General features: G+C 45.7%; 18 non-coding genes across 18 annotated transcripts; all 18 read left to right on the top strand.

Annotated features, from left to right (window-relative positions):
* The first annotated feature begins 1279 nt into the window (after positions 1-1279).
* On the top strand, positions 1280-1361 carry trnas-gcu (transfer RNA serine (anticodon GCU)). Its single transcript has one exon. It is a non-coding gene; the product is annotated as a tRNA-Ser (tRNA).
* Positions 1362-1822: 461 nt separating this feature from the next.
* On the top strand, positions 1823-1894 carry trnac-gca (transfer RNA cysteine (anticodon GCA)). The gene has a single exon. It is a non-coding gene; the product is annotated as a tRNA-Cys (tRNA).
* Positions 1895-2669: 775 nt separating this feature from the next.
* Positions 2670-2742, top strand: trnav-aac (transfer RNA valine (anticodon AAC)). Its single transcript has one exon. It is a non-coding gene; the product is annotated as a tRNA-Val (tRNA).
* An 807-nt stretch (positions 2743-3549) lies between these two features.
* trnas-gcu (transfer RNA serine (anticodon GCU)) lies at positions 3550-3631 on the top strand. The gene has a single exon. It is a non-coding gene; the product is annotated as a tRNA-Ser (tRNA).
* Positions 3632-4092: 461 nt separating this feature from the next.
* trnac-gca (transfer RNA cysteine (anticodon GCA)) lies at positions 4093-4164 on the top strand. Its single transcript has one exon. It is a non-coding gene; the product is annotated as a tRNA-Cys (tRNA).
* Positions 4165-4939: 775 nt separating this feature from the next.
* trnav-aac (transfer RNA valine (anticodon AAC)) lies at positions 4940-5012 on the top strand. The gene has a single exon. It is a non-coding gene; the product is annotated as a tRNA-Val (tRNA).
* Positions 5013-5819: 807 nt separating this feature from the next.
* trnas-gcu (transfer RNA serine (anticodon GCU)) lies at positions 5820-5901 on the top strand. The gene has a single exon. It is a non-coding gene; the product is annotated as a tRNA-Ser (tRNA).
* A 461-nt stretch (positions 5902-6362) lies between these two features.
* On the top strand, positions 6363-6434 carry trnac-gca (transfer RNA cysteine (anticodon GCA)). Its single transcript has one exon. It is a non-coding gene; the product is annotated as a tRNA-Cys (tRNA).
* Positions 6435-7209: 775 nt separating this feature from the next.
* On the top strand, positions 7210-7282 carry trnav-aac (transfer RNA valine (anticodon AAC)). The gene has a single exon. It is a non-coding gene; the product is annotated as a tRNA-Val (tRNA).
* An 807-nt stretch (positions 7283-8089) lies between these two features.
* trnas-gcu (transfer RNA serine (anticodon GCU)) lies at positions 8090-8171 on the top strand. The gene has a single exon. It is a non-coding gene; the product is annotated as a tRNA-Ser (tRNA).
* A 461-nt stretch (positions 8172-8632) lies between these two features.
* On the top strand, positions 8633-8704 carry trnac-gca (transfer RNA cysteine (anticodon GCA)). The gene has a single exon. It is a non-coding gene; the product is annotated as a tRNA-Cys (tRNA).
* A 775-nt stretch (positions 8705-9479) lies between these two features.
* On the top strand, positions 9480-9552 carry trnav-aac (transfer RNA valine (anticodon AAC)). Its single transcript has one exon. It is a non-coding gene; the product is annotated as a tRNA-Val (tRNA).
* An 807-nt stretch (positions 9553-10359) lies between these two features.
* On the top strand, positions 10360-10441 carry trnas-gcu (transfer RNA serine (anticodon GCU)). The gene has a single exon. It is a non-coding gene; the product is annotated as a tRNA-Ser (tRNA).
* A 461-nt stretch (positions 10442-10902) lies between these two features.
* Positions 10903-10974, top strand: trnac-gca (transfer RNA cysteine (anticodon GCA)). Its single transcript has one exon. It is a non-coding gene; the product is annotated as a tRNA-Cys (tRNA).
* Positions 10975-11750: 776 nt separating this feature from the next.
* On the top strand, positions 11751-11823 carry trnav-aac (transfer RNA valine (anticodon AAC)). Its single transcript has one exon. It is a non-coding gene; the product is annotated as a tRNA-Val (tRNA).
* An 807-nt stretch (positions 11824-12630) lies between these two features.
* Positions 12631-12712, top strand: trnas-gcu (transfer RNA serine (anticodon GCU)). Its single transcript has one exon. It is a non-coding gene; the product is annotated as a tRNA-Ser (tRNA).
* A 461-nt stretch (positions 12713-13173) lies between these two features.
* trnac-gca (transfer RNA cysteine (anticodon GCA)) lies at positions 13174-13245 on the top strand. The gene has a single exon. It is a non-coding gene; the product is annotated as a tRNA-Cys (tRNA).
* Positions 13246-14020: 775 nt separating this feature from the next.
* trnav-aac (transfer RNA valine (anticodon AAC)) lies at positions 14021-14093 on the top strand. Its single transcript has one exon. It is a non-coding gene; the product is annotated as a tRNA-Val (tRNA).
* The last annotated feature ends 478 nt before the right edge of the window (positions 14094-14571 follow it).

Below are 14571 nucleotides of genomic sequence, written 5' to 3'. Positions count from 1 at the left end.
GGTCCTGGAGTGCAGCAGCCCTGCAGAGTTTAGCTTCAGCTCAAATCAAGCACACATGAACAGGCTAACCAAGGTCGAAAGGGTCACCTGAGAACTACAGGTGGATGAGATTTAATTTAATCCCTTACACTATACCAGGGTTCTCCGACCCTGCTCCTGGTGAGCTTCCGCCCTGCAGATTTTAGCTCCAACCCCAACGTAGCTGAAGCAGCTAATCAAGGTATTCAGCTTGATAATTACAGACAGGTGTGTTGGAGGTGGGTTGAAACTGAAGTCTACTATTCGGTCAGATCGCAGAGCTGCAACTTGACTGCTCACACTTCACGTCTGAAACAAATCGGTGAGATACCCGAACTAAGAAGTGTGTGGCTGTTTGCCAGTTTCAGAAGAAGCATCCATGCATTCCTGGGAAATGCGCCGCCTTTCTCATACAGTTTGAGCGGTTCCTTCAAACAATCGCAAAAAATGTGACAAAATCGGTTAATAACACCAAGTGTCAGAGCGTGCAGGTTTCTGTAGTGTAGTGGTTATCACGTTCACCTAACACGCGAAAGGTCCTCGGTTCGCAACTGAGTATTCGCTTCACGCATGAAAGGTGGCCAGTTCGCAAGTGGGCGAAAAAGCATAGCCCCTTTGAGGAGTGTTGCACAGACGGAATATGTGTGGCCAAATCCATCAAAATAACCAAAAAAATCCAAACAAACAGGTTTCTGTGGTGATGTGGTTATCACAAAAAGTCCTCAGTTCGACTGAAACAAACACTTTCTTGCAGATATGACAGGGTTTTGGTCATGTTGATTTAGTTAACTCAACAGTTACATCAGTTTGATGCACGTTATTGTAAACCTGATCGTCGGTTAGTGTTAGTTGAACGTACGGCAGGTAAATGTACTGAGGTTTAGTCAACATTACCCAGCCAGTTGACTGTGTAGATAAGCCAATGAAAACCTCTTGTTCCCTTTACATAAAGTCTTGAATGTCTCGTTTGGTTTTTGCCTGTTTCATGTTGAAATCCGTTGAAAACCATTTTGAAAAAGAACCCCAATCAATTAAAGGTCAGTCCTTGATTTTATTTCTAAACATGTCTAAGGCGATGGATTGCTCATGCACAGTTCTCTTCAGGCGTTTACCTTCCGTTAGGCCAAAATGAACCCTTTCTAAAAGATAACGTTTAATTACATCAACAAAGGAAACCATTTGATGCAGGCTACAGTGTACTTGCTGGTAATTTAGGAATCGCAAAATCCCCAACGGCCGGGGTTCCGAGTAAGTTTCACGTGACGAGGTGGCCGAGTGGTTAAGGCGATGGACTGCTAATCCATTGTGCTCTGCACGCGTGGGTTCGAATCCCATCCTCGTCGTCTGTCGTTGTGATGTTGAACTGTCTGTGCCGCAGGTTACGTTGTTCCATACGCCTCTAGGCGTGGTCTGCCGCCCAGTAGAGAAAGCAACGTGTTTTCTTTGCACCAGTTTTGAAGTGCTTACAATCCAGAGTCTCTGGGGGACACTTGAGTGTTTTCAGACTCTAAAGTCCGTGCTATGTGCCAGCTGTCTAGAAAGTGGGAAAGACTGGGTTGAGCGGTTACCTTTGTTGATGTTTGCTGTAAGAGGAACACATAACATCATAACAACTGAAAAACATTAGCGGAATGGTTGAAAACATACGTTGGATCTAGCGCAATTGTTGTAGGTCAGCGCTAGAGCGTTTAAACGCAGATAGGGAGGTCTAACGATTCACTTGGACATAATCACCACAGCTTTAACAGTGGTGAAGTATAACACATGATGCTTTTTCAATTCTCCAGCCACGTGTCTTCACATAGGGGGCATAGCTCAGTGGTAGAGCATTTGACTGCAGATCAAGAGGTCTCCGGTTCAAATCCGGGTGCCCCCTTGGCTCTAAGCCTGTGTGTGTGTAGTTTGGCGCTCTAATATTTCTGACTCAAAGTTTATCCTGGATCCTTTTAACGTAGGGGTAGGCAAACGTCGGTCCTGGAGTGCAGCAGCCCTGCAGAGTTTAGCTTCAGCTCAAATCAAGCACACATGAACAGGCTAACCAAGGTCTAAAGGGTCACCTGAGAACTACAGGTGGATGAGATTTAATCAGGGTTGGAAATAAAATCTGCAGGACTGTGGCACTTCAGGACCGGCGTTGCCTACCCCTGTTCTAATGCTAAAGACGAGCATACACTGTGCCATTTCAGCACAGTCGTGGCTAAATGCCAACGTACACTCAACGAGTAAAACCCATGCGACGTGAAGCCAAAGCTCACGAATTGTGTGCTTACACTATACCAGGGGTCTCCGACCCTGCTCCTGGTGAGCTTCCGCCCTGCAGATTTTAGCTCTAACCCCAACGTAGCTGAAGCAGCTAATCAAGGTATTCAGCTTGATAATTACAGACAGGTGTGTTGGAGGTGGGGTGAAACTGAAGTCTACTATTCTGGCAGATCGCAGAGCTGCAACTTGACTGCTCACACTTCACGTCTGAAACAAATCGGTGAGATACCCGAACTAAGAAGTGTGTGGCTGTTTGCCAGTTTCAGAAGAAGCATCCATGCATTCCTGGGAAATGCGCCGCCTTTCTCATACAGTTTGAGCGGTTCCTTCAAACGATCGCAAAAAATGTGACAAAATCCGTTAATACAACCAAGTGTCAGAGCGTGCAGGTTTCTGTAGTGTAGTGGTTATCACGTTCGCCTAACACGCGAAAGGTCCTCGGTCCGAAACCGGGCAGAAACAGCACGGTCCTTTTGATACGCTGCGAGTTAAATGCCTTTCTTGAGACACGTTACTCCTTGTGTCATGAAGCACTTTTAAAGTTACACACAGTTCCGCCTGTCACATTCGCTTCACGCATGAAAGGTGGCCAGTTCGCAAGTGGGCGAAAAAGCATAGCCCCTTTGAGGAGTGTTGCACAGACAGAAAATGTGTGGCCAAATCCATCAAAATAACCAAAAAAATCCAAACAAACAGGTTTCTGTGGTGATGTGGTTATCACAAAAAGTCCTCAGTTCAACTGAAACAAACACTTTGTTGCAGATATGACAGGGTTTTGGTCATGTTGATTTAGTTAACTCAACAGTTACATCAGTTTGATGCACGTTATTGTAAACCTGATCGTCGGTTAGTGTTAGTTGAACGTATGGCAGGTAAATGTACTGAGGTTTAGTCAACATTACCCAGCCAGTTGACTGTGTAGATAAGCCAATGAAAACCTCTTGTTCCCTTTACATAAAGTCTTGAATGTCTCGTTTGGTTTTTGCCTGTTTCATGTTGAAATCCGTTGAAAACCATTTTGAAAAAGAACCCCAATCAATTAAAGGTCAGTCCTTGATTTTATTTCTAAACATGTCTAAGGCGATGGATTGCTCATGCACAGTTCTCTTCAGGCGTTTACCTTCCGTTAGGCCAAAATGAACCCTTTCTAAAAGATAACGTTTAATTACATCAACAAAGGAAACCATTTGATGCACGCTACAGTGTACTTGCTGGTAATTTAGGAATCGCAAAATCCCCAACGGCCGGGGTTCCGAGGAAGTTTCACTTGACGAGGTGGCCGAGTGGTTAAGGCGATGGACTGCTAATCCATTGTGCTCTGCACGCGTGGGTTCGAATCCCATCCTCGTCGTCTGTCGTTGTGATGTTGAACTGTCTGTGCCGCAGGTTACGTTGTTCCATACGCCTCTAGGCGTGGTCTGCCGCCCAGTAGAGAAAGCAACGTGTTTTCTTTGCACCAGTTTTGAAGTGCTTACAATCCAGAGTCTCTGGGGGACACTTGAGTGTTTTCAGACTCTAAAGTCCGTGCTATGTGCCAGCTGTCTAGAAAGTGGGAAAGACTGGGTTGAGCGGTTACCTTTGTTGATGTTTGCTGTAAGAGGAACACATAACATCATAACAACTGAAAAACATTAGCGGAATGGTTGAAAACATACGTTGGATCTAGCGCAATTGTTGTAGGTCAGCGCTAGAGCGTTTAAACGCAGATAGGGAGGTCTAACGATTCACTTGGACATAATCACCACAGCTTTAACAGTGGTGAAGTATAACACATGATGCTTTTTCAATTCTCCAGCCACGTGTCTTCACATAGGGGGCATAGCTCAGTGGTAGAGCATTTGACTGCAGATCAAGAGGTCTCCGGTTCAAATCCGGGTGCCCCCTTGGCTTTAAGCCTGTGTGTCTGTAGTTTGGCACTCTAATATTTCTGACTCAAAGTTTATCCTGGATCCTTTTAACGTAGGGGTAGGCAAACGTCGGTCCTGGAGTGCAGCAGCCCTGCAGAGTTTAGCTTCAGCTCAAATCAAGCACACATGAACAGGCTAACCAAGGTCTAAAGGGTCACCTGAGAACTACAGGTGGATGAGATTTAATCAGGGTTGGAAATAAAATCTGCAGGACTGTGGCACTTCAGGACCGGCGTTGCCTACCCCTGTTCTAATGCTAAAGACGAGCATACACTGTGCCATTTCAGCACAGTCGTGGCTAAATGCCAACGTACACTCAACGAGTAAAACCCATGCGACGTGAAGCCAAAGCTCACGAATTGTGTGCTTACACTATACCAGGGGTCTCCGACCCTGCTCCTGGTGAGCTTCCGCCCTGCAGATTTTAGCTCTAACCCCAACGTAGCTGAAGCAGCTAATCAAGGTATTCAGCTTGATAATTACAGACAGGTGTGTTGGAGGTGGGGTGAAACTGAAGTCTACTATTCTGGCAGATCGCAGAGCTGCAACTTGACTGCTCACACTTCACGTCTGAAACAAATCGGTGAGATACCCGAACTAAGAAGTGTGTGGCTGTTTGCCAGTTTCAGAAGAAGCATCCATGCATTCCTGGGAAATGCGCCGCCTTTCTCATACAGTTTGAGCGGTTCCTTCAAACGATCGCAAAAAATGTGACAAAATCCGTTAATACAACCAAGTGTCAGAGCGTGCAGGTTTCTGTAGTGTAGTGGTTATCACGTTCGCCTAACACGCGAAAGGTCCTCGGTCCGAAACCGGGCAGAAACAGCACGGTCCTTTTGATACGCTGCGAGTTAAATGCCTTTCTTGAGACACGTTACTCCTTGTGTCATGAAGCACTTTTAAAGTTACACACAGTTCCGCCTGTCACATTCGCTTCACGCATGAAAGGTGGCCAGTTCGCAAGTGGGCGAAAAAGCATAGCCCCTTTGAGGAGTGTTGCACAGACAGAAAATGTGTGGCCAAATCCATCAAAATAACCAAAAAAATCCAAACAAACAGGTTTCTGTGGTGATGTGGTTATCACAAAAAGTCCTCAGTTCAACTGAAACAAACACTTTGTTGCAGATATGACAGGGTTTTGGTCATGTTGATTTAGTTAACTCAACAGTTACATCAGTTTGATGCACGTTATTGTAAACCTGATCGTCGGTTAGTGTTAGTTGAACGTATGGCAGGTAAATGTACTGAGGTTTAGTCAACATTACCCAGCCAGTTGACTGTGTAGATAAGCCAATGAAAACCTCTTGTTCCCTTTACATAAAGTCTTGAATGTCTCGTTTGGTTTTTGCCTGTTTCATGTTGAAATCCGTTGAAAACCATTTTGAAAAAGAACCCCAATCAATTAAAGGTCAGTCCTTGATTTTATTTCTAAACATGTCTAAGGCGATGGATTGCTCATGCACAGTTCTCTTCAGGCGTTTACCTTCCGTTAGGCCAAAATGAACCCTTTCTAAAAGATAACGTTTAATTACATCAACAAAGGAAACCATTTGATGCACGCTACAGTGTACTTGCTGGTAATTTAGGAATCGCAAAATCCCCAACGGCCGGGGTTCCGAGGAAGTTTCACTTGACGAGGTGGCCGAGTGGTTAAGGCGATGGACTGCTAATCCATTGTGCTCTGCACGCGTGGGTTCGAATCCCATCCTCGTCGTCTGTCGTTGTGATGTTGAACTGTCTGTGCCGCAGGTTACGTTGTTCCATACGCCTCTAGGCGTGGTCTGCCGCCCAGTAGAGAAAGCAACGTGTTTTCTTTGCACCAGTTTTGAAGTGCTTACAATCCAGAGTCTCTGGGGGACACTTGAGTGTTTTCAGACTCTAAAGTCCGTGCTATGTGCCAGCTGTCTAGAAAGTGGGAAAGACTGGGTTGAGCGGTTACCTTTGTTGATGTTTGCTGTAAGAGGAACACATAACATCATAACAACTGAAAAACATTAGCGGAATGGTTGAAAACATACGTTGGATCTAGCGCAATTGTTGTAGGTCAGCGCTAGAGCGTTTAAACGCAGATAGGGAGGTCTAACGATTCACTTGGACATAATCACCACAGCTTTAACAGTGGTGAAGTATAACACATGATGCTTTTTCAATTCTCCAGCCACGTGTCTTCACATAGGGGGCATAGCTCAGTGGTAGAGCATTTGACTGCAGATCAAGAGGTCTCCGGTTCAAATCCGGGTGCCCCCTTGGCTTTAAGCCTGTGTGTCTGTAGTTTGGCACTCTAATATTTCTGACTCAAAGTTTATCCTGGATCCTTTTAACGTAGGGGTAGGCAAACGTCGGTCCTGGAGTGCAGCAGCCCTGCAGAGTTTAGCTTCAGCTCAAATCAAGCACACATGAACAGGCTAACCAAGGTCTAAAGGGTCACCTGAGAACTACAGGTGGATGAGATTTAATCAGGGTTGGAAATAAAATCTGCAGGACTGCGGCACTTCAGGACCGGCGTTGCCTACCCCTGTTCTAATGCTAAAGACGAGCATACACTGTGCCATTTCAGCACAGTCGTGGCTAAATGCCAACGTACACTCAACGAGTAAAACCCATGCGACGTGAAGCCAAAGCTCACGAATTGTGTGCTTACACTTTACCAGGGGTCTCCGACCCTGCTCCTGGTGAGCTTCCGCCCTGCAGATTTTAGCTCCAACCCCAACGTAGCTGAAGCAGCTAATCAAGGTATTCAGCTTGATAATTACAGACAGGTGTGTTGGAGGTGGGGTGAAACTGAAGTCTACTATTCTGGCAGATCGCAGAGCTGCAACTTGACTGCTCACACTTCACGTCTGAAACAAATCGGTGAGATACCCGAACTAAGAAGTGTGTGGCTGTTTGCCAGTTTCAGAAGAAGCATCCATGCATTCCTGGGAAATGCGCCGCCTTTCTCATACAGTTTGAGCGGTTCCTTCAAACGATCTCAAAAAATGTGACAAAATCCGTTAATACAACCAAGTGTCAGAGCGTGCAGGTTTCTGTAGTGTAGTGGTTATCACGTTCGCCTAACACGCGAAAGGTCCTCGGTCCGAAACCGGGCAGAAACAGCGCGGTCCTTTTGATACGCTGCGAGTTAAATGCCTTTCTTGAGACACGTTACTCCTTGTGTCATGAAGCACTTTTAAAGTTACACACAGTTCCGCCTGTCACATTCGCTTCACGCATGAAAGGTGGCCAGTTCGCAAGTGGGCGAAAAAGCATAGCCCCTTTGAGGAGTGTTGCACAGACAGAAAATGTGTGGCCAAATCCATCAAAATAACCAAAAAAATCCAAACAAACAGGTTTCTGTGGTGATGTGGTTATCACAAAAAGTCCTCAGTTCGACTGAAACAAACACTTTGTTGCAGATATGACAGGGTTTTGGTCATGTTGATTTAGTTAACTCAACAGTTACATCAGTTTGATGCACGTTATTGTAAACCTGATCGTCGGTTAGTGTTAGTTGAACGTACGGCAGGTAAATGTACTGAGGTTTAGTCAACATTACCCAGCCAGTTGACTGTGTAGATAAGCCAATGAAAACCTCTTGTTCCCTTTACATAAAGTCTTGAATGTCTCGTTTGGTTTTTGCCTGTTTCATGTTGAAATCCGTTGAAAACCATTTTGAAAAAGAACCCCAATCAATTAAAGGTCAGTCCTTGATTTTATTTCTAAACATGTCTAAGGCGATGGATTGCTCATGCACAGTTCTCTTCAGGCGTTTACCTTCCGTTAGGCCAAAATGAACCCTTTCTAAAAGATAACGTTTAATTACATCAACAAAGGAAACCATTTGATGCACGCTACAGTGTACTTGCTGGTAATTTAGGAATCGCAAAATCCCCAACGGCCGGGGTTCCGAGGAAGTTTCACTTGACGAGGTGGCCGAGTGGTTAAGGCGATGGACTGCTAATCCATTGTGCTCTGCACGCGTGGGTTCGAATCCCATCCTCGTCGTCTGTCGTTGTGATGTTGAACTGTCTGTGCCGCAGGTTACGTTGTTCCATACGCCTCTAGGCGTGGTCTGCCGCCCAGTAGAGAAAGCAACGTGTTTTCTTTGCACCAGTTTTGAAGTGCTTACAATCCAGAGTCTCTGGGGGACACTTGAGTGTTTTCAGACTCTAAAGTCCGTGCTATGTGCCAGCTGTCTAGAAAGTGGGAAAGACTGGGTTGAGCGGTTACCTTTGTTGATGTTTGCTGTAAGAGGAACACATAACATCATAACAACTGAAAAACATTAGCGGAATGGTTGAAAACATACGTTGGATCTAGCGCAATTGTTGTAGGTCAGCGCTAGAGCGTTTAAACGCAGATAGGGAGGTCTAACGATTCACTTGGACATAATCACCACAGCTTTAACAGTGGTGAAGTATAACACATGATGCTTTTTCAATTCTCCAGCCACGTGTCTTCACATAGGGGGCATAGCTCAGTGGTAGAGCATTTGACTGCAGATCAAGAGGTCTCCGGTTCAAATCCGGGTGCCCCCTTGGCTCTAAGCCTGTGTGTCTGTAGTTTGGCGCTCTAATATTTCTGACTCAAAGTTTATCCTGGATCCTTTTAACGTAGGGGTAGGCAAACGTCGGTCCTGGAGTGCAGCAGCCCTGCAGAGTTTAGCTTCAGCTCAAATCAAGCACACATGAACAGGCTAACCAAGGTCTAAAGGGTCACCTGAGAACTACAGGTGGATGAGATTTAATCAGGGTTGGAAATAAAATCTGCAGGACTGCGGCACTTCAGGACCGGCGTTGCCTACCCCTGTTCTAATGCTAAAGACGAGCATACACTGTGCCATTTCAGCACAGTCGTGGCTAAATGCCAACGTACACTCAACGAGTAAAACCCATGCGACGTGAAGCCAAAGCTCACGAATTGTGTGCTTACACTATACCAGGGGTCTCCGACCCTGCTCCTGGTGAGCTTCCGCCCTGCAGATTTTAGCTCCAACCCCAACGTAGCTGAAGCAGCTAATCAAGGTATTCAGCTTGATAATTACAGACAGGTGTGTTGGAGGTGGGGTGAAACTGAAGTCTACTATTCTGGCAGATCGCAAAGCTGCAACTTGACTGCTCACACTTCACGTCTGAAACAAATCGGTGAGATACCCGAACTAAGAAGTGTGTGGCTGTTTGCCAGTTTCAGAAGAAGCATCCATGCATTCCTGGGAAATGCGCCGCCTTTCTCATACAGTTTGAGCGGTTCCTTCAAACGATCGCAAAAAATGTGACAAAATCCGTTAATACAACCAAGTGTCAGAGCGTGCAGGTTTCTGTAGTGTAGTGGTTATCACGTTCGCCTAACACGCGAAAGGTCCTCGGTCCGAAACCGGGCAGAAACAGCGCGGTCCTTTTGATACGCTGCGAGTTAAATGCCTTTCTTGAGACACGTTACTCCTTGTGTCATGAAGCACTTTTAAAGTTACACACAGTTCCGCCTGTCACATTTGCTTCACGCATGAAAGGTGGCCAGTTCGCAAGTGGGCGAAAAAGCATAGCCCCTTTGAGGAGTGTTGCACAGACAGAAAATGTGTGGCCAAATCCATCAAAATAACCAAAAAAATCCAAACAAACAGGTTTCTGTGGTGATGTGGTTATCACAAAAAGTCCTCAGTTCGACTGAAACAAACACTTTGTTGCAGATATGACAGGGTTTTGGTCATGTTGATTTAGTTAACTCAACAGTTACATCAGTTTGATGCACGTTATTGTAAACCTGATCGTCGGTTAGTGTTAGTTGAACGTACGGCAGGTAAATGTACTGAGGTTTAGTCAGCATTACCCAGCCAGTTGACTGTGTAGATAAGCCAATGAAAACCTCTTGTTCCCTTTACATAAAGTCTTGAATGTCTCGTTTGGTTTTTGCCTGTTTCATGTTGAAATCCGTTGAAAACCATTTTGAAAAAGAACCCCAATCAATTAAAGGTCAGTCCTTGATTTTATTTCTAAACATGTCTAAGGCGATGGATTGCTCATGCACAGTTCTCTTCAGGCGTTTACCTTCCGTTAGGCCAAAATGAACCCTTTCTAAAAGATAACGTTTAATTACATCAACAAAGGAAACCATTTGATGCACGCTACAGTGTACTTGCTGGTAATTTAGGAATCGCAAAATCCCCAACGGCCGGGGTTCCGAGGAGGTTTCACGTGACGAGGTGGCCGAGTGGTTAAGGCGATGGACTGCTAATCCATTGTGCTCTGCACGCGTGGGTTCGAATCCCATCCTCGTCGTCTTTCGTTGTGATGTTCAACTGTCTGTGCCGCAGGTTACGTTGTTCCATACGCCTCTAGGCGTGGTCTGCCGCCCAGTAGAGAAAGCAATGTGTCTTCTTTGCACCAGTTTTGAAGTGCTTACAATCCAGAGTCTCTGGGGGACACTTGAGTGTTTTCAGACTCTAAAGTCTGTGCTATGTGCCAGCTGTCTAGAAAGTGGGAAAGACTGGGTTGAGGGGTTACCTTTGTTGATGTTTGCTGTAAGAGGAACACATAACATCATAACAACTGAAAAACATTAGCGGAATGGTTGAAAACATACGTTGGATCTAGCGCAATTGTTGTAGGTCAGCGCTAGAGCGTTTAAACGCAGATAGGGAGGTCTAACGATTCACTTGGACATAATCACCACAGCTTTAACAGTGGTGAAGTATAACACATGATGCTTTTTCAATTCTCCAGCCACGTGTCTTCACATAGGGGGCATAGCTCAGTGGTAGAGCATTTGACTGCAGATCAAGAGGTCTCCGGTTCAAATCCGGGTGCCCCCTTGGCTCTAAGCCTGTGTGTCTGTAGTTTGGCGCTCTAATATTTCTGACTCAAAGTTTATCCTGGATCCTTTTAACGTAGGGGTAGGCAAACGTCGGTCCTGGAGTGCAGCAGCCCTGCAGAGTTTAGCTTCAGCTCAAATCAAGCACACATGAACAGGCTAACCAAGGTCTAAAGGGTCACCTGAGAACTACAGGTGGATGAGATTTAATCAGGGTTGGAAATAAAATCTGCAGGACTGCGGCACTTCAGGACCGGCGTTGCCTACCCCTGTTCTAATGCTAAAGACGAGCATACACTGTGCCATTTCAGCACAGTCGTGGCTAAATGCCAACGTACACTCAACGAGTAAAACCCATGCGACGTGAAGCCAAAGCTCACGAATTGTGTGCTTACACTATACCAGGGGTCTCCGACCCTGCTCCTGGTGAGCTTCCGCCCTGCAGATTTTAGCTCCAACCCCAACGTAGCTGAAGCAGCTAATCAAGGTATTCAGCTTGATAATTACAGACAGGTGTGTTGGAGGTGGGGTGAAACTGAAGTCTACTATTCTGGCAGATCGCAGAGCTGCAACTTGACTGCTCACACTTCACGTCTGAAACAAATCGGTGAGATACCCGAACTAAGAAGTGTGTGGCTGTTTGCCAGTTTCAGAAGAAGCATCCATGCATTCCTGGGAAATGCGCCGCCTTTCTCATACAGTTTGAGCGGTTCCTTCAAACGATCGCAAAAAAATGTGACAAAATCCGTTAATACAACCAAGTGTCAGAGCGTGCAGGTTTCTGTAGTGTAGTGGTTATCACGTTCGCCTAACACGCGAAAGGTCCTCGGTCCGAAACCGGGCAGAAACAGCGCGGTCCTTTTGATACGCTGCGAGTTAAATGCCTTTCTTGAGACACGTTACTCCTTGTGTCATGAAGCACTTTTAAAGTTACACACAGTTCCGCCTGTCACATTCGCTTCACGCATGAAAGGTGGCCAGTTCGCAAGTGGGCGAAAAAGCATAGCCCCTTTGAGGAGTGTTGCACAGACAGAAAATGTGTGGCCAAATCCATCAAAATAACCAAAAAAATCCAAACAAACAGGTTTCTGTGGTGATGTGGTTATCACAAAAAGTCCTCAGTTCGACTGAAACAAACACTTTGTTGCAGATATGACAGGGTTTTGGTCATGTTGATTTAGTTAACTCAACAGTTACATCAGTTTGATGCACGTTATTGTAAACCTGATCGTCGGTTAGTGTTAGTTGAACGTACGGCAGGTAAATGTACTGAGGTTTAGTCAACATTACCCAGCCAGTTGACTGTGTAGATAAGCCAATGAAAACCTCTTGTTCCCTTTACATAAAGTCTTGAATGTCTCGTTTGGTTTTTGCCTGTTTCATGTTGAAATCCGTTGAAAACCATTTTGAAAAAGAACCCCAATCAATTAAAGGTCAGTCCTTGATTTTATTTCTAAACATGTCTAAGGCGATGGATTGCTCATGCACAGTTCTCTTCAGGCGTTTACCTTCCGTTAGGCCAAAATGAACCCTTTCTAAAAGATAACGTTTAATTACATCAACAAAGGAAACCATTTGATGCACGCTACAGTGTACTTGCTGGTAATTTAGGAATCGCAAAATCCCCAACGGCCGGGGTTCCGAGGAAGTTTCACTTGACGAGGTGGCCGAGTGGTTAAGGCGATGGACTGCTAATCCATTGTGCTCTGCACGCGTGGGTTCGAATCCCATCCTCGTCGTCTGTCGTTGTGATGTTGAACTGTCTGTGCCGCAGGTTACGTTGTTCCATGCGCCTCTAGGCGTGGTCTGCCGCCCAGTAGAGAAAGCAACGTGTTTTCTTTGCACCAGTTTTGAAGTGCTTACAATCCAGAGTCTCTGGGGGACACTTGAGTGTTTTCAGACTCTAAAGTCCGTGCTGTGTGCCAGCTGTCTAGAAAGTGGGAAAGACTGGGTTGAGCGGTTACCTTTGTTGATGTTTGCTGTAAGAGGAACACATAACATCATAACAACTGAAAAACATTAGCGGAATGGTTGAAAACATACGTTGGATCTAGCGCAATTGTTGTAGGTCAGCGCTAGAGCGTTTAAACGCAGATAGGGAGGTCTAACGATTCACTTGGACATAATCACCACAGCTTTAACAGTGGTGAAGTATAACACATGATGCTTTTTCAATTCTCCAGCCACGTGTCTTCACATAGGGGGCATAGCTCAGTGGTAGAGCATTTGACTGCAGATCAAGAGGTCTCCGGTTCAAATCCGGGTGCCCCCTTGGCTCTAAGCCTGTGTGTCTGTAGTTTGGCGCTCTAATATTTCTGACTCAAAGTTTATCCTGGATCCTTTTAACGTAGGGGTAGGCAAACGTCGGTCCTGGAGTGCAGCAGCCCTGCAGAGTTTAGCTTCAGCTCAAATCAAGCACACATGAACAGGCTAACCAAGGTCTAAAGGGTCACCTGAGAACTACAGGTGGATGAGATTTAATCAGGGTTGGAAATAAAATCTGCAGGACTGCGGCACTTCAGGACCGGCGTTGCCTACCCCTGTTCTAATGCTAAAGACGAGCATACACTGTGCCATTTCAGCACAGTCGTGGCTAAATGCCAACGTACACTCAACGAGTAAAACCCATGCGACGTGAAGCCAAAGCTCACGAATTGTGTGCTTACACTATACCAGGGGTCTCCGACCCTGCTCCTGGTGAGCTTCCGCCCTGCAGATTTTAGCTCCAACCCCAACGTAGCTGAAGCAGCTAATCAAGGTATTCAGCTTGATAATTACAGACAGGTGTGTTGGAGGTGGGGTGAAACTGAAGTCTACTATTCTGGCAGATCGCAGAGCTGCAACTTGACTGCTCACACTTCACGTCTGAAACAAATCGGTGAGATACCCGAACTAAGAAGTGTGTGGCTGTTTGCCAGTTTCAGAAGAAGCATCCATGCATTCCTGGGAAATGCGCCGCCTTTCTCATACAGTTTGAGCGGTTCCTTCAAACGATCGCAAAAAATGTGACAAAATCCGTTAATACAACCAAGTGTCAGAGCGTGCAGGTTTCTGTAGTGTAGTGGTTATCACGTTCGCCTAACACGCGAAAGGTCCTCGGTCCGAAACCGGGCAGAAACAGCGCGGTCCTTTTGATACGCTGCGAGTTAAATGCCTTTCTTGAGACACGTTACTCCTTGTGTCATGAAGCACTTTTAAAGTTACACACAGTTCCGCCTGTCACATTCGCTTCACGCATGAAAGGTGGCCAGTTCGCAAGTGGGCGAAAAAGCATAGCCCCTTTGAGGAGTGTTGCACAGACAGAAAATGTGTGGCCAAATCCATCAAAATAACCAAAAAAATCCAAACAAACAGGTTTCTGTGGTGATGTGGTTATCACAAAAAGTCCTCAGTTCGACTGAAACAAACACTTTGTTGCAGATATGACAGGGTTTTGGTCATGTTGATTTAGTTAACTCAACAGTTACATCAGTTTGATGCACGTTATTGTAAACCTGATCGTCGGTTAGTGTTAGTTGAACGTACGGCAGGTAAATGTACTGAGGTTTAGTCAACATTTCCCAGCCAGTTGACTGTGTAGATAAGCCAATGAAAACCT

The sequence above is a fragment of the Misgurnus anguillicaudatus genome, chromosome 14 (assembly GCF_027580225.2).
Source record: "Misgurnus anguillicaudatus chromosome 14, ASM2758022v2, whole genome shotgun sequence".
NCBI lineage: Eukaryota > Metazoa > Chordata > Actinopteri > Cypriniformes > Cobitidae > Misgurnus > Misgurnus anguillicaudatus.
This window is presented reverse-complemented; position numbering and strand designations above follow the sequence as displayed.